Source organism: Terrapene carolina, unplaced genomic scaffold (assembly GCF_002925995.2).
Source record: "Terrapene carolina triunguis isolate 2854851 unplaced genomic scaffold, T_m_triunguis-2.0 Scaffold58, whole genome shotgun sequence".
NCBI classification, from domain to species: Eukaryota; Metazoa; Chordata; order Testudines; family Emydidae; genus Terrapene; species Terrapene triunguis.
The window spans coordinates 10,035,005-10,051,033 of NW_020664409.1; the positions used below are offsets into that span (position 1 = coordinate 10,035,005).

Here is a 16,029-nt window from a genome sequence, read left to right on the forward strand (position 1 = left end):
TCAGAATCATTACTAATAAGAGCTACTTGTGGGCTTGCTGGCTGGAAGCATGGAATTCCACAATTGTAGTCTGAACATGAGTACAGTCCTATATGTGTGATACAACACTTTGTGGTAAACAGCTATATATGGCATAACATGAGCACCCACTTATGAACTAAGAATATACATTATATATCAATTTGTCTTTGACTGAAGTCATGCTTAGGAGTGAAGTGCTTAAATATAGCTTGATTCATCCCTTCATGGCTGCCTGCACATCAAAGTCTGAGAAGAATTCAGAAAATTTTCTTTATAGTAGTTAGGACTTTTAAAAAAAATTAACAACAAAAAAACCTCAAAAAATTACTCCACCTTTACAGATCATAGCTAGATTCTTCCTCACAGTAAAGGTAAAAATAAATTGTGAGACCGGGCACAGTGGTTGTTATTTGTGCAGTTCTGTGTGGGATTGGGAAGAATTACTCTGCTTGCCAATTTTCTTCTCTCACCATATGAAGAATATCAGAGGAGTGTAAATAAAGGCAATCGTGGGTTTTTTTTGGTGGGTGTGTGTGCTTTAAAAGGAAAATAAATCAGCATTTTGCACTTCAGCAGGGCTTTGGCCAGCAATCTTGGGAATCATGTAAAATTTAATGGAGAAATTCTAATTAGCCTAGCAGCAAGGAAAGTATTCATTTTGCTGTCTAAAATGCAAGTCTGGTATCCTTTGTGAATGAAAACATTAAAGATAAGCTGGCTGGAGAGCGGCTGCTCTCACATTCATGTGCATGTGTGCGCACAGAGCAATCCTTGAGTTTCCTGTATCAGTGCCCTGCCGTAGTACCACAGTGTGAGAGAAAGGGACCAGCCTTGTGAGATTCTAGGCACTCTGTCTTGTTTGTCTTCAGTAGCCTCACAAGGTTGGGCTCCTGGTGACCAACGTTAAGCAGGAAAAAAGTAGTCATTCATTGGACTTGTTCCAGTATTGGGCTTTGCTTTTTCGCAATCATAATTGTGACTGTCTTCAGTTAAATTAAAGAAAAAAAATGTGGTCAGGAGTGGGAAAGAGGGGAACCATGGGCCAATGATTAGGGACCTAACCTGGGACTTGGGAGACCTAGGTTCAATTCCCTGCTCAAACACAGATTTCCTGTGTGACCCTGGGAATGCCTTTTAGTCTCTCTGTGCTTCAGTTCTGCATCTGTCAAATGGGGTTAATAGTACTTCCCTAACAGGAGTGTTGTGAAGTGGTCAAATATTACAATTATTGGGGGATACAGATACTTAAGAGATCTAAATAGATAGATAGAAGGAAAAGGCCAGGATATGAATTAGTCATAAAAATAATGTGTAATATTTCTCAACGATTGAAGTTACATAATGATCCCACATTACGTATACTGATTCATAATTGTAAATATGTCAATGGAAACTGCTCCCTTATTTTTCCAGCTACTATCCTGAGGGGAAGTTCCCTTCAATAACTTAGAGAACAAGCTCTATTTGCAGAATATTTATAGGATATCCATTTATTTCTTTTCCCTGCTTTAAAGTATTTGCATTTGGATTCAGCACAGTGAAATAATTGAATCTGAATTCCTTTCTATTTGAAAATGTTAGGAATAAAAAAGGAGAAAAATATTCTGTTTGTTGATGTTCTTCATTCTTTCAGAGCTGCAGCCAGCAGCTTCTCTCCATCTTGATCACCCTTCAGGAGAAGGCTGTAGACTAAATAACCAAGAACTTTTCAAAATGAAGCCAGATTAAAGTGAGGATTTTTTTTAACTCTGTACTGCAATCCAACTTGCCTCTTCTTTGAATCACTTGTCCCTGTGACAAGAACATAGTTGTACAGCTTCTCTGAATTTTTATGTAAGCTCATTCCATGATCAACACTGGGGAATGGCCTTCGGTTCTGCCAGTCAATCCTGTCCCATTTATTATTTTTTTTTAAACTATCTATTAATGGATTTAGGCCAGGCATGGTTCTTACGTCCTAAGCCATTTTGGTCTGACCCAGTATGGCCGTTCTTATTTTATCATTTATCTTATTTAGGAGCAGGGTTTGGGTTTTTTTTACCCTCCAGTAGTACCAGATTTTTTTAAAATAATAAAAAAAGAAAGGTTTCTTGCTGGTATACTCCAGTAGAAATTGTGGACAAGTTAGGAAAGAAACAAAATAAATAAAGGAAACTATATATGTTTTTGTTTCTATGTATATAGTTTCCTTTATTCCATTTTGTTTCTTTCCTAACTTGTCCACAATTTTTATTGGTGTGTGTGTGTGTGTGTGTGTATTTTATTTTATTTATTTTAAAAGAAAGCAGAAAGGAAAGAAAACATTGCAAATCTAATTGGACTGCTTTGTCTTGAATGCTCGCTTCATTATACCCCAGGCCTTTTGTGCTTTGTTCTCTTATTCAGATTCATGCTGCAACTTTACAAAAAGTTTCTCCACATTTCTTACTTCTTTAAGCACAGATTTAGCTAACAATTCAGATACTCCAGGAGACTCTTGTTTTTTGCAGTTCCCTTCTCATCAATTTACTGCAGTGCCAAGTTATTTGCAGACATCCTAGCATTTCCCAGTTTATTCATTTCTTCCACATTCAGCTGTACTCAGATTCACAGTGAGATGAAAATACCAAGCTGCAGTCAATTTTTGGCAGTGAATCTTATTATTTAAAGTACTTCCATGTTTCCGGTAGAGAGTCCACTTGCTGATTACGTTTCTAAATTGTGGGCAACCCATTCCATAATACCTGTTTTGGAGAAACTTGCTGTAATTACACAGTTATGTAGAAAAATAAACATGTTCCAGCAGTATTAGCCTTCAGTTATGTATTAGCCTTCAGCTGCAACACAAGAAGTCTTTCCAAGGCTTTGCAATGAAATAACATCCTGAATTCAAGGGCGGCTTAGTCACAGTCAGGATGCATTGTGGAGTGCTACAGTTATATAATTAAAATCAAAATGCCCATGGTACAGAACGGGACCAGTATGTTATCTAAAATTAATTTGTACTTAAACATTATAGTTCTTGGAAGAAAAAAAACCCCAATAATACAAATTGGGTTCCAGCAGAGTTGGCGTGGCATAGCTTTGGAAGCCTGTGATAGTCACTTATATTTTCCTGTGAATCTTTGAGAACAAAAGTTGTCCATATTGCTAGATCTTGGCTTAAAAAACAAAATAGAAAAAACAAACAAACAAAAAACCCTGTCCATCTCAAACCATTGGTTGCTATGTTTTTAGCTGCCAGAGAGCAATCCATGCTTGAACCCTTTTGTCTTTTTTTTACATAGAATCATAGAATATCAGGGTTGGAAGGGACCTCAGGAGGTCATCTAGTCCAACCCCCTGCTCAAAGCAGGATCAATTCCCAACTAAATCATCCCAGCCAGGGCTTTGTCAAGCCGGGCCTTAAAAACCTCCAAGGAAGGAGACTCCACCACCTCCCTAGGTAACGCATTCCAGTGCTTCACCACCCTCCTAGTGAAATAGTGTTTCCTAATATCCAACCTAGACCTCCCCCACTGTAACTTGAGACCATTGCTCCTTGTTCTGTCATCTGCCACCATTGAGAATAGCCGAGTTCCATCCTCTTTGGAACCCCCCTTCAGGTAGTTGAAGGCTGCTATCAAATCCCCCCTCATTCTTCTCTTCTGGAGACTAAACAATCCCAGTTCCCTCAGCCTCTCCTCATAAGTCATGCGCTCCAGCCCCCTAATCATTTTTGTTGCCCTCCGCTGGACTCTTTCCAATTTTTCCACATCCTTCTTGTAGTGTGGGGCCCAAAACTGGACACAGTACTCCAGATGAGGCCTCACCAATGTCGAATAAAGGGGAAAAATCACGTCCCTCGATCTGCTGGCAATGCCCCTACTTATACAGCCCAAAATGCCGTTAGCCTTCTTGGCAACAAGAGCACACTGTTGACTCAGCTTCTCATCCACTGTGACCCCTAGGTCCTTTTCTGCAGAACTGCTACCTAGCCATTCGGTCCCTAGTCTGTAGCTGTGCATGGAATTCTTCCGTCCTAAGTGCAGGACTCTGCACTTGTCCTTGTTGAACCTCATCAGGTTTCTTTTGGCCCAATCCTCTAATTTGTCTAGGTCTCTCTGTATCCGATCCCTACCCTCTAGTGTATCTACCACGCCACCTAGTTTAGTGTCATCGGCAAACTTGCTGAGAGTGCAGTCCACACCATCCTCCAGATCATTAATAAAGATATTAAACAAAACCGGCCCCAGGACTGACCCTTGGGGCACTCTGCTTGAAACCGGCTGCCAACTAGACATGGAGCCATTGATCACTACCCGTTGAGCCCGACGATCTTGCCAGCTTTCTATCCACCTTACAGTCCATTCATCCAGCCCATACTTCTTTAACTTGGCAGCAAGAATACTGTGGGAGACCGTATCAAAAGCTTTGCTAAAGTCAAGGAATAACACATCCACTGCTTTCCCCTCATCCACAGAGCCAGTTATCTCATCATAGAAGGCAATTAGGTTAGTCAGGCATGACTTCCCCTTGGTGAATCCATGCTGACTGTTCCTGATCACTTTCCTCTCCTCTAAGTGTTTCATAATTGATTCCTTGAGGACCTGCTCCATGATTTTTCCAGGGACTGAGGTGAGGCTGACTGGCCTGTAGTTCCCCGGATCCTCCTCCTTCCCTTTTTTAAAGATGGGCACTACATTAGCCTTTTTCCAGTCATCCGGGACCTCCCGCGATCGCCATGAGTTTTCAAAAATAATGGCTAATGGCTCTGCAATCTCATCCGCCAACTCCTTTAGCACCCTCGGATGCAGCGCATCCGGCCCGATGGACTTGTGCACGTCCAGTTTTTCTAAATAGTCCCGAACCACTTCTTTCTCCACAGGGGGCTGGTCACCTTCTCCCCACATTGTGCTGCCCAGTGCAGCAGTCTGGGAGCTGACCTTGTTTGTGAAGACAGAGGCAAAAAAATCATTGAGTACATTAGCTTTTTCCACATCCTCGGTCACTAGGTTGCCTCCCTCATTCAGTAAGGGGCCCACACTTTCCTTGACTTTCTTCTTGTTGCTAACATACCTGAAGAAACCCTTCTTGTTACTCTTAACATCTCTAGCTAGCTGCAACTCCAAGTGTGATTTGGCCTTCCTGATTTCAGTCCTGCATGCCTGAGCAATATTTTTATACTCCTCCCTGGTCATTTGTCCAATCTTCCACTTCTTGTAAGCTTCTTTTTTGCGTTTAAGATCAGCAAGGATTTCACTGTTTAGCCAAGCTGGTCGCCTGCCATATTTACTATTCTTTCTACACATCGGGATGGTTTGTTCCTGCAACCGCAATAAGGATTCTTTAAAATACAGCCAGCTCTCCTGGACCCCTTTGCCCTTCATGTTATTCTCCCAGGGGATCCTGCCCATCTGTTCCCTGAGGGAGTCAAAGTCTGCTTTTCTGAAGACATGAGATGTTTCTCTTCCAAGATGAAGGAATAAATATGATAGACTATAACAGATTTTTGAATCTTCAACCATAATATTTTGGGGGATGTGATAGAATAACAGAGAGAATTAATTATGCAGGTTTTTTTTCCCTAACACCTGGAGCTCATGCTGTTGCTGCTTCTGCTGGCTAGCTGTTGTTTTTCATAAATCACCCTGTCGGGCGGTGGGGGGGAGGGGAATCCATTGAAATATGGAAAAAAGTAGTCATGGCTAGGATGGAAGGAAAGCAACATCTAAATATTTCACTACCACCCAATAAGCATAGAATCTCCAGGAATTTCCATTTTCCTTGGCGTGTTTCCTTGGCTTTCAGCTTGGAAAAGAAACTTGCCTAGATGGCTGTATTTAAAATAATAATTTCAGCCTGGATATTTAAAAAAGTAATAAAGGAACGAAACAAGAAATATGTGGCTTATGGTTCCATCTGAGGTCTTAATGAAGGCTTTTCATCCACACAAAGGACTTCCACAAATCTGGCCATTCAGACAGATTTGTGATAGGGATATTTTCTTTCAATTGTATTTTAATTATGCCAACTCTGATATGACATTTGGTTTGCACAAGTAACTTTACAAGTTTTGTAGGCCTATTGTTTCTAGCATGCTATTAAACAGTTGCAGGGGGATTGGGAAGGGAGGGAGGAGTCATAACTCCCACACAAATAGATGCCTCTTCAGCCAAATTCAGTACATGTACAATAACATTTCAGCACCATTTCATGTAATTTTTCCAAATGACACAGGCCACACAGTTTCTGAGAATATTTCAAGAACACTGTAAGCCCTCTTCTTCAGCCTTTACTTGCAAATGTTATTCAGAGTGAGTAATCTCATATATTATTCAACAGATGTAAGGGTTGCAGAATCAGACACATAGAAAGTAGAGACTGGACTTGTTACCACGTTTTTAAAATTCCCCCTTCTAAGTTTTGCAGTGGTTGTTATTTTTTAACTTGTGTATTAGTGGTGGTGTTGCTAAAACATTATTTAATCAAACTTGACTGGGTGATGGTGGTTCTTGTTTTCAAATTTCTTTTAAGGAAGATAAAAGTAGACTTCAGAGGCTGCCATGGTTTCCTCAGGGGACCCTATGTTTTTGTTACCGCAAGCCTTATTTTGAGAGAAAGTGCACTTAAAAAAACAAACAAAACCAAAAAACAAACAAACAAACAAAAAAACCCAACCAAAACAAATAGCAACCAAAAGTTCTTTCCAAAATTTCAGTTTGGTTGGTCAACCCCGCCCCCCCTCCAACTCTGCTGAAACGTAGACCTAAGATGATATTTGTCATTCTTTAAAGTAAAGAACTTTAGTTGCCAGGTTCACTGAACTGTACTTGGGAGAATATCAGCATAAATTCAGTAAATAACTTCTGGTAGTGAATCAAGATTCAATTTTGCTTGAGTATAGAAAATGGCACCTGAATTATTTTAAAAGTGGAGCATGAACCTTTGTTTTTTAATTTGTTTTGCCTGAAAGTAAGTAGAGGAATATTATGATTAGTCACTCCCTGCTGTTATAATAAACACCTGTTTTCCTCATAGCATTCATTCTAAGCAGTGGGAGTAGTTTATCTACTAAAACTGTTCTCTTGCTCATACACTATCAATGAATGATGTAGCTCCATCGTGTGTATAGGTAGCACCTTTCCTTTCCACTGCATGGGTTGAGTTAAGAAAAGAATGCCCTATGCTTCACCTCCAGATTCCTGGGTAGGGATTATGCTGTGATCACGTCTACTGAGTCAGAAAAACAGATTTCACTTGTTCCATTATGCATGGAGGACTGAGTCCCTGATGGCTACACTTTGGATTGAACTGCAACCTTTTGTCAAACTGTAAAATTCTTCACATTGGTGTAAAACAGAGCTTTCCCCCGTTTCTTTGGCTTTGTTGTTTGAGGCTAGGTATTTCGTAAAGTCATCTTTGAAGAAAAGGATGACACAGAGAGAGTTAGCTATGATAAATTCCTTTTCATGAGGTCATGGTCAGGGTTCAAGTAAATCTTGGGCTTTAGATATTATGAAACACAGTCAAAGCAATTTCACTGTTTTTTGTTTGTTTTTTGGGTCCTGGTAAATTATGTATTGCACCAGAATTTATTTTTAAAAAAATTATACATGTGTTTCAACAACCAAACAGGCAACTTTAAACAACTTACTCCTCCTTGTTCACTACTAGGAGTAGGGCCAATGATGATTAATCAGAATTGTCCTGAGACTTAAATCAATCTTTCTACTTTCCTTCTAAGTCTTGGTCTGATGCTGTCATAGGTGGTAAATTCTCAGGTGTGATGTGTCTGAGATGGCTAGGACTATCCAGTGCAGATGTTTCAGCTGTACGTGTTCCTGCTTTTTCACACATGCAGCATCACACCGTAGAGAGAATGAAACAGTGGCAGGTACAGCAGGTTGGTATCAATCTAGCCACCAGAAGAAAATCAGTAACGGCTTCTTTTCTACATAAGTTTCGGGCATTGGGGTGGGAGGAGCAGGGGAAAGTTAGTCGGGAAACACCCAGCTGAGCACAACGTAATATGAAACAGTTTGGGTTATTTGTGGGAGGGGAAGAGAGAAAAAGTATAAGTATTTGAACAACTAGTTAGGTGAACAGTTTTCTGGCTTTTTATAAAGCTATAAATAAACTGTAGATATTAATGGTACTAGTAATCCCTACATCATGTTACTCAACAGCAATCCCTCCATATGATTACAGTGTAGTGTTGTAGTCCAAAGAGCATCAAGGTTGGCTTTTGTGGGGAAGAAGAATGGTGACTGTAAGATGATTGGTGGGGCTTATTAGCAATTAAAAATCTGACAAATACCCAAAAGACCAAGTTCAAGTACAAGAAGAATTCATGGCACATACACCCTGAAAAATCCACTTCTGCATTCATGGGTTTCAGTCGTTTTCTTTGTTGTTGAATTAGGTTATGAGGGAGGAGAAAAGGCAAACTACCCCTCCCAAAGAGTTTCAAGGTGTGTCTATCAGGAAGGAAATGAGAATCATTGTTCTCGTGTTCATTATGGATTTGGTCCAAAGCCCTTGGAGATCAGAGGGAGACTTTCCATTGATTTCAATGGACTTTGGATCCAGCTCTACATTACGTCTAATTACTTACTTAAAAAGTAGCAAACATGAATCATAGAAGAGTAGGATTGAAAGAGACCTCAGGAGATCATCTAGTCCAATCCCCTGCTCAAAGAACCTCTAAGGATGGAGATTCCACCACCTCCCTAGGTAACCCATTCCAGTGCTTCACCACCCTCCTAGTGAAACAGTGTTTCCTAATATCCAGCCTAGACCTCCCTGTGATGGTACCTCCCATAAAGCTTTATGGAAATATGCTTAGAATGTGTTTTATGCTACATATGCCATGTAACATATCTCTGTAAAGGTTATGATCTACTGAATCTATTAATCCTATTTGTATGCATGTATCATTTTTGTATTCGAAGTTATGAATATTGGCTGTGTATTGGCTTGATTTCTAAATAACCTTAGTAGAGCATTTGGTCAGTTCCTGGAGAAAGGAATGTTGAAGTTAAGTACCTAATCAATAAACCTTAAATGACAATGAATCTTGGAATGCTCCAATCCACATAAGAAGTCTACTTGAGGACGTTCAAGGTAGCATGTGACCCCTGGCTGCTACCTGGTAAGAAACTGTGAGTCATGCATGGACATGTGACTTGCCCAGGTGACTCCTAAACTCCATCGTGGAGCTGGACTTTGCACAGGAGTGAGGAGGGGGTCTCCACCCACAAGAGAAAGTCTATTTAAACCCCTGGGAGACCCCTCCATTTTGTCTTCAGCTGGCTAAAGTGAGAGCCTCTCCACCCTCCTGGATACCTGAAAGAAACTGGAACAAAGGACAGTGACTGCAAGGGGTGTGAGTGATTGCTGGACCCAGGCTAAAAGGAGATTAGTCTGTAAAAGGGAGCATTCTGGAACTGGTGAGGATCTTATCTGTATTCAGTTTAATTAGACATAGATTTGCATGTTTTATTTTATTTGGCTTGGTGACTTACTTTGTTCTGTCTGTTACTACTTGGAATCACTTAAATCCTACTTTCTGTATTTAATAAAATCACTTTTTACTTATTAATTAACCCAGAGTATGTATTAATACCTGGGGGGAGGCAAACAGCTGTGCATATCTCTCTATCAGTGTTATAGAGGGCGAACAATTTATGAGTTTACTTTGTATAAGCTTTATACAGGGTAAAACGGATTTATTTGGGTTTAGCTCCATTGGGAGTTGGGCACCGGAGTGTTAAAGACAAGAACACTTCTGTTAGCTGCTTTCAGGTAAGCCTGCAGCTTTGGGGCAAGTAATTCAGACCCTGGGTCTTTGTTGGAGCAGACGGGCGTGTCTGGCTCAGCAAGACAGGGTTCTGGGGTCCCGAGCTGGCAGGGAAAGCAGGAGCAGAGGTAGTCTTGGCACATCGGGTGGCAGCTCCCAAGGGGGGTTCTGTGATCCAACCCGTCACACTCCTCCACTGCAATTTGAGACCATTGCTCCTTGTTCTGTCATCTGCCACCACTGAGAACAGCCAAGCTCCATCCTCTTTGGAACCCCCCTTCAGGTAGATGAAGGCTGCTCACTCTTCTCTTCTGCAGACTAAACAAGCCCAGTTCCCTAAGCCTCTCCTCGTAAGTCATGTGCCCTAGGCTCCTGATCATTTTCATTGCCCTCCGCTGGACTCTCTCCAATTTGTCCACATCCTTTCTGTAGCGGGGCACCCAAAACTGGACGCAGTACTCCAGATGTGGCCTCACCAATGCCAAATAGAGGGGAATAATCACTAATCACTTCCCTTGACCTGCTGGCAATGCTCCTACTAATGCAGCCCAATATGCTGTTAGCCTTGGCAACAAGGGTACACTGCTGACTCATATCCAGCTTCTCATCCACTGTAACCCCAGGACCTTTTCTGCAGAACTGCTGCTTAGCCAGTCGGTCCCCAGCCTGTAGCGGTGCATGGGATTCTTCCGTCCTAAGTGCAGGACTCTGCACTTGTCCTTGTTGAACCTCATCAGATTTCTTTTGGCCCAATCCTCCAATTTGTCTAGCTCACTCTGGACCCTATTCCTACCCTCCAGCGTATCTATCTCTTCCCCCAGCTTAGTGTCATTCACAAACTTGCTGAGGGTGCAATCTATCCCCATCATCCAGATCATTAGTAAAGATGTTGAACAAAACTGGCCTCAGGACTGACCCGTGGGGCACTCCGCTTGATGCCGGCTGCCAACTAGACATCAAGCAGTTGATCACTACTCATTGAGCCCGACAATCTAGGCAGCTTTCTATCCACTCCATACTTTTTTAACTTGCTGGCAAGAATACTGTGGGAGACCATATCCAAAGCTTTGCTAAAGTCAAGATATATCACATCCACTGCTTTCCCCATATCCACAGAGCCAGTTATCTCATCACAGAAGGCAATGATCAAAATAAGTTAACTTCACTGACATTTTCTGGTCAGGTTTAAAATTTTTCTTCATTCCTAGATTGGTACTGAATCACTGAAGAACCCTCATTCTGAATACCTCTGTTTTTTGCTAGAGAACACACAGGCACAAATGACTCAAATAGGAATAAAAAGAGAACACAAATAGAAAATGAGAAGCCTCCAAATGTTTGAATCGTACGATCATGAGAGAAACAAAATAACATCTACAGAGAATGAAAATAGAAACCCCTTTTTAAATGAGATTTCATCTTTTTTCTGGGGATTTGTTCGGAGCTGGAACCACTTACTGTAAGAGGTGGGCAGGAATTCCACTTTTTTTCCTTTAAGGGTGAAGATGGTTGTGTTTGACTCAGTCTGCCTGCATCTTTCATATGCATAAAAAAGAGCAGTCCTTTGCTGTGTTCTGAACTATGAGAGAGAAGGAACCTCTCTTACCTCTCACATGGAGTTGGTCAGACTCTTGCTACAATTATGTACACAGCAACTACGTTTGGGATTAAATTCACCCCTGTGTGCCACAAGGGCTGAACCCTTTTATGGCTCAAAATAAGGCTTAAATGGGATTTACATGGTGCATAGGTCATTTGCTAGCCCTCTGCACCAGAATTGCCAGGTGTTCGGTTTTCAACCGTAATGTCTGGTCGAAAAGAGAATCTGTCAGTGTCTGGTCAGCACAGATGACAAGACATTAAAAGTCGCAGTAACCGGCCTCCACCATTGGGGGGTGTGTGAATGGGAAAGAGCAGCAGCTGCGGCTGGAGCCACATGGAGGAACTACTATCTGCTTAGCTGCTGAGGCCTGACAGAACAGTGGCTGGCTTCTGGATTGGGCTCCAAGAGGTAGGTGCCACCTCCTGGGGGGCATCCTATCTACCCCTCCTTCTGCCCCGCCGTGCCCTAATTGCCCTGGCCTCTTGTTATGGAGACCAGCCCCTTGCTCTGGGGACCAACCCCCCTCCACCCCGCTGTGCCCCAATTGGGCAGGCGGGTATAGTGCACGTCAGCTCCTCTCAGCCTGGCTCTGCAGGAAGCAGGTGAGTCCTGGGCAGGGGTGAAAGTAAGGCGTTACGGGCCGATACAGTGTACCGGTAAAAAGTAGCCGCCAGTACCGGCCTGTACCACTGACTTTAAAGTGCTGCTGCGGCGGCAGCGCCTTAACATCACTGCCCCTTTTGCCCACCCCCAGGCCGCCAATGGGGGGGCGCAAAAGAAGTAGCTGCCCCGGGGCCGCGATTTAAAAGGGCGGCGGCAGCGGATGGAGCCCCGGGCTCTTTAAATCGCCGCTGGGGCCCTGGGCGGCGCGGGCCAGACAGCGCAGATGGGCTGGCTGGGGGACACTGACCCCAGCCCCGCCCCTTCCGCCCAAGGCCACGCCCCTTCCGGGAGGGGGGGGAAGCGCAGAGCTGGCCCTGTACCGGTAAGAGCTCAATTTTACTTTCACTCTTGGTCCTGGGAGAGAGAGGAGTGGAAAGTGAATCATGGAGGGAGGGGAGCAGGGGAAGAGGTGGGGCAGGGGTGTTTGGTTTTCAGCAGTTAGAAAGTTGACAACCCTACTCTGCATAATAGTGAAAATCACTCTTAATGCATTAAATCTAAGGGTTTGTCTACACTGGCACTTTAAACACTGCAAGTTTCTCATTCAGGGGTGTGAAAAAACACCTCCCTGAGCTCAGCAAGTTTCAGTGCTGTGTAAACGGTGCACCAGCGCTGGGAGTCACGCCCCTCGTGGAGGTGATTTTTTTAGCGCGTTGGGAGAGCTCTCTGCCATGACCACGCTTCACGAATTTGCATGTCATCCTTGCACAGGGGCCATGCTAATCTTCTCTGTATCGTTCCAATTTTAGTATATGTGCTGCTGAAGCGAGTACAAGGCACGTTAAAGAACTGCTGTGAGAAAGTTGCAGCGCTGTAAAGTGCCAGTGTGGACAACGCCTTAGTGTTACACAAATATAGTGGGAATTTCACAGGATGTGATCCTAATGTTTTAGTCTCCCCGGTTTATAGCTGCACCTCCACTGCAGCAATAAATGGAATATTATACTAACTAGAAAAGTGAATGTTTTTAATAGATCAAATAAAAGCTAAAATTAGTGTTTGGATTAAACATAGCCCCTTACGTGAAAAAATTCAGTGAATATAATGAGTTTGAGGCCCATATATTACAATAGAAACTATCATAAAAATACTTCATATGTCAAATACATGATGTGGCCAAGTTATGGCTGCAGTTGGAACCTCAGCTTCTAAATTTTCTGTATTGTTCCATCTCTGCTTCTTCATCTATTTCCTGGTTTCATCTGAACCCATATATTTCCTCACTTTTCTATACCTCTTAATTCTTCAGTCCCTCCTTTAGAGTTTATATTAAGCGTGTCAATAAGCATGTTAAGATACATTTTGTATGCAAGGTACTGTATAAAATATGGGTGTGTTGAACAGGATCATTCCTGTCAAAAGAAAAGTGTGAGGATGAGAGACAGTTGTCAAAGGCTTTGGGACTGTGCAGGGGTTGTAAGATTTTTCTTCTTCTTCTTTATTCTACTGCTAACTGTTTCGTTCTGAAAAATATTTAATGAGAATTTTCACAAAAAATGTGTCCCGTTTTAGATGAAAAATTTGGAAATTCAAAATGTAAGTATGGACATTTAAAATTTTTTTGTGAATATTTTCAACCAGCTCTTCTTGTGTGCAACAGTCAGAGCAGCAGGGACTTCTGCTCTGGGTGATGAAGCGGAAATAGAATTTTTTCTTTCATTTGCAGAGCATCAGAACACTACCATACTTAAGAATGAAATATACACCAATCTGATCAGTTTCATTCCTGCTTCCAATACATGGGGCAGACTTGAACATAAGAATCTTGCAAACTTCACTTTGCCCCTACTGCCGCAGTAGTGTAGGTCTCTGGTTGCCAGAGAGGCTAGGTCTTCACTAACCCCTCTCCGCCCCCACCCCCAAAAGTTTTTTTACTGTGGGATAAATAATGTGTGTTAGCTATGCTGCTTTAAAAACATAGTGGAGACGAGGGACTTTAGTTTTATTATGAGGTAAACGAGGCAAGGTTAACCACAGGCAGGGGCTATAGTATTGATCTTGCCTAACTATCTCGCGGTAAATGCTACATGTGCCTGGTCTCCATTTAGGATTTTACAGTGAAATAACTATTGGGCATTTGTTATCTTGAGATTAGTGTGTCACCCCCCTTGTGCGCGCCCCCCCCCCCCCCCAAAACAACACCACCTTTTGTGTCAGTGAAGACAAAGCCAGAGAATTAACTGCTTGCCACTGGAGAGAGTAACATTTTCATGCTATGCATTCAGCTGGCGGAAACTTGGAATTTTCATTCCATGGGAAATTACTACATTTTAATATTTCCTTTTCCCCAAATTGGAATGAAAAGTTGAAATTTCCTGCATAACAAAAATTCTGAAAAAATTAATTTTGGAAATATTGAGATGACCTTTTCAAAACATTTCATTTTGATAAGGTTGAAATGCTTCATTTTGACTTACATATCATAATTTATAGCACATATGTTGAAACATTTTGACAATGATATATAATAAATGATAGTCAAAATGAAGCACTTTGATTTTTTGTGTAAAAAAAAGAAATTGACGAAATCTATCATTTCTCTTAAAACATTTTGATTGAGTCAAATCATCATTTTCTGACAGAAAACTGTTCTGCTGCAAGATATCTGACCAGCTCTATTTTGTATAATGTAGTGTTTTTGGTAGTGGAAGTGTCCCACCACTAAACAAAGATTCTTCCTTCCCTCGTACTTAGCCAGGCCCAATGTCAACCTCTCCTTCCTATAAGCAGGGAGTCTACACTGCAGTTTATAGCCATCAATGTTCTCTATCTCTAGTGTGTGTTCAAAAGCAGTTTTAACCCCCCCCCCCGACCTCCATCTCCTCTTTCACTTCTAGATGTCGCAAACTTAGTTCTATATAAGCAAGCATCCTAAATTACAATCCCTTGCTTGGTGCCTCAAAGTGCCTAATGAAATTTAGGTCAAAGACAGGACTTCGTATAGAAATTGGAAATTTTGGGAAAAAAATAGTTTAAAGCCTGAACTCAGTGTACGATTGTAACTCCCTGTGTGATAACAGGCCCTTAAGAAGGTCCTCGTTAGAACCGGTGGATTCAAGTCCTATAAATTCAGAGGTTGGATTTTTTAAAAAAAAGTCTCCATGTCATTTCAAATGATTGTCTCTCACCATTTCAGTGCCACAGCATGGCTTTCATTTCAGTAAAAAGGACTAATAGATTACTATATTAAGGATTCTTAACTTGTTTCACTGAGCAAAGCAATGAGAATTAGAATGTGATCTCTTAACACAATCGTGCAGAAGATGGCTCTATATGTGGAAGTGGTGTTAAATGTCAGAATAAAAGCCAATGGTTTTTACTTTGTTTTTATCACCCATCAGCAGCTATTCAAATGCAGTCTATGTAATTATACCCAAAGGAGAGATGTCCCAATTTGTCATGAAGGTAGTTTTAGCAATATATGTGGATGCTAATGGCACATAAGGGAAGAGCAAGTACAGTGTTTCATTAAGGTTCGTTTGATCAGCTTTAAGTAATGACTTTCATAATTCACCAGCATTTTATCATGAGCTGGGATGTTTTGTGGTGTCCTTACATCGTCATTCCTTATATCAACACCCGAGGTGATGAAGTAGAAGGAGTTGCTGATTTGCAAATGTCTTGTGTATTTAAAAGACTTCCTAGAGTTTGCATTTCAGTGTCTGTGGGTTTTTTCTTTCTTGCTGCAAGCCAAAGCAGGAGCACTAAAAGTATCTGAATAAAAAGCGGTTGTTTAATATTCATAGTTAGTAATTTGGAGTTGATGAGATGTTATTAAAGAAAAATATTGCTAGATGTCCTATGGTAACAAATTGGCAAAGTATGATAAAAATGAATAGTCCCCACTAGTTCCCGTTTTGAGAGCTGGGTTTTCTGGTGCCTCAATAATTGTAGACTCCAGTTCTCTGGTGTTCTTGTTGGATTTGATTTTACACACTCAAGTTGCTTCCATGCCAAAGGTTCATTTCTCTTACTTCACATA

The 16,029-nt window shown here is 41.6% G+C and overlaps 1 long non-coding RNA gene and 1 other non-coding gene across 2 annotated transcripts in view; one reads left to right on the forward strand and one right to left on the reverse strand.

Annotated features, from left to right (window-relative positions):
• LOC112115592 overlaps positions 1–16,029 on the forward strand; it is a 215,463-nt gene that overhangs the window by 43,180 nt on the left and 156,254 nt on the right. The window lies entirely within an intron of this gene.
• On the reverse strand, positions 12,719–12,820 carry LOC112115593. The gene has a single exon (XR_002908838.1). It is a non-coding gene; the product is annotated as a U6 spliceosomal RNA (small nuclear RNA).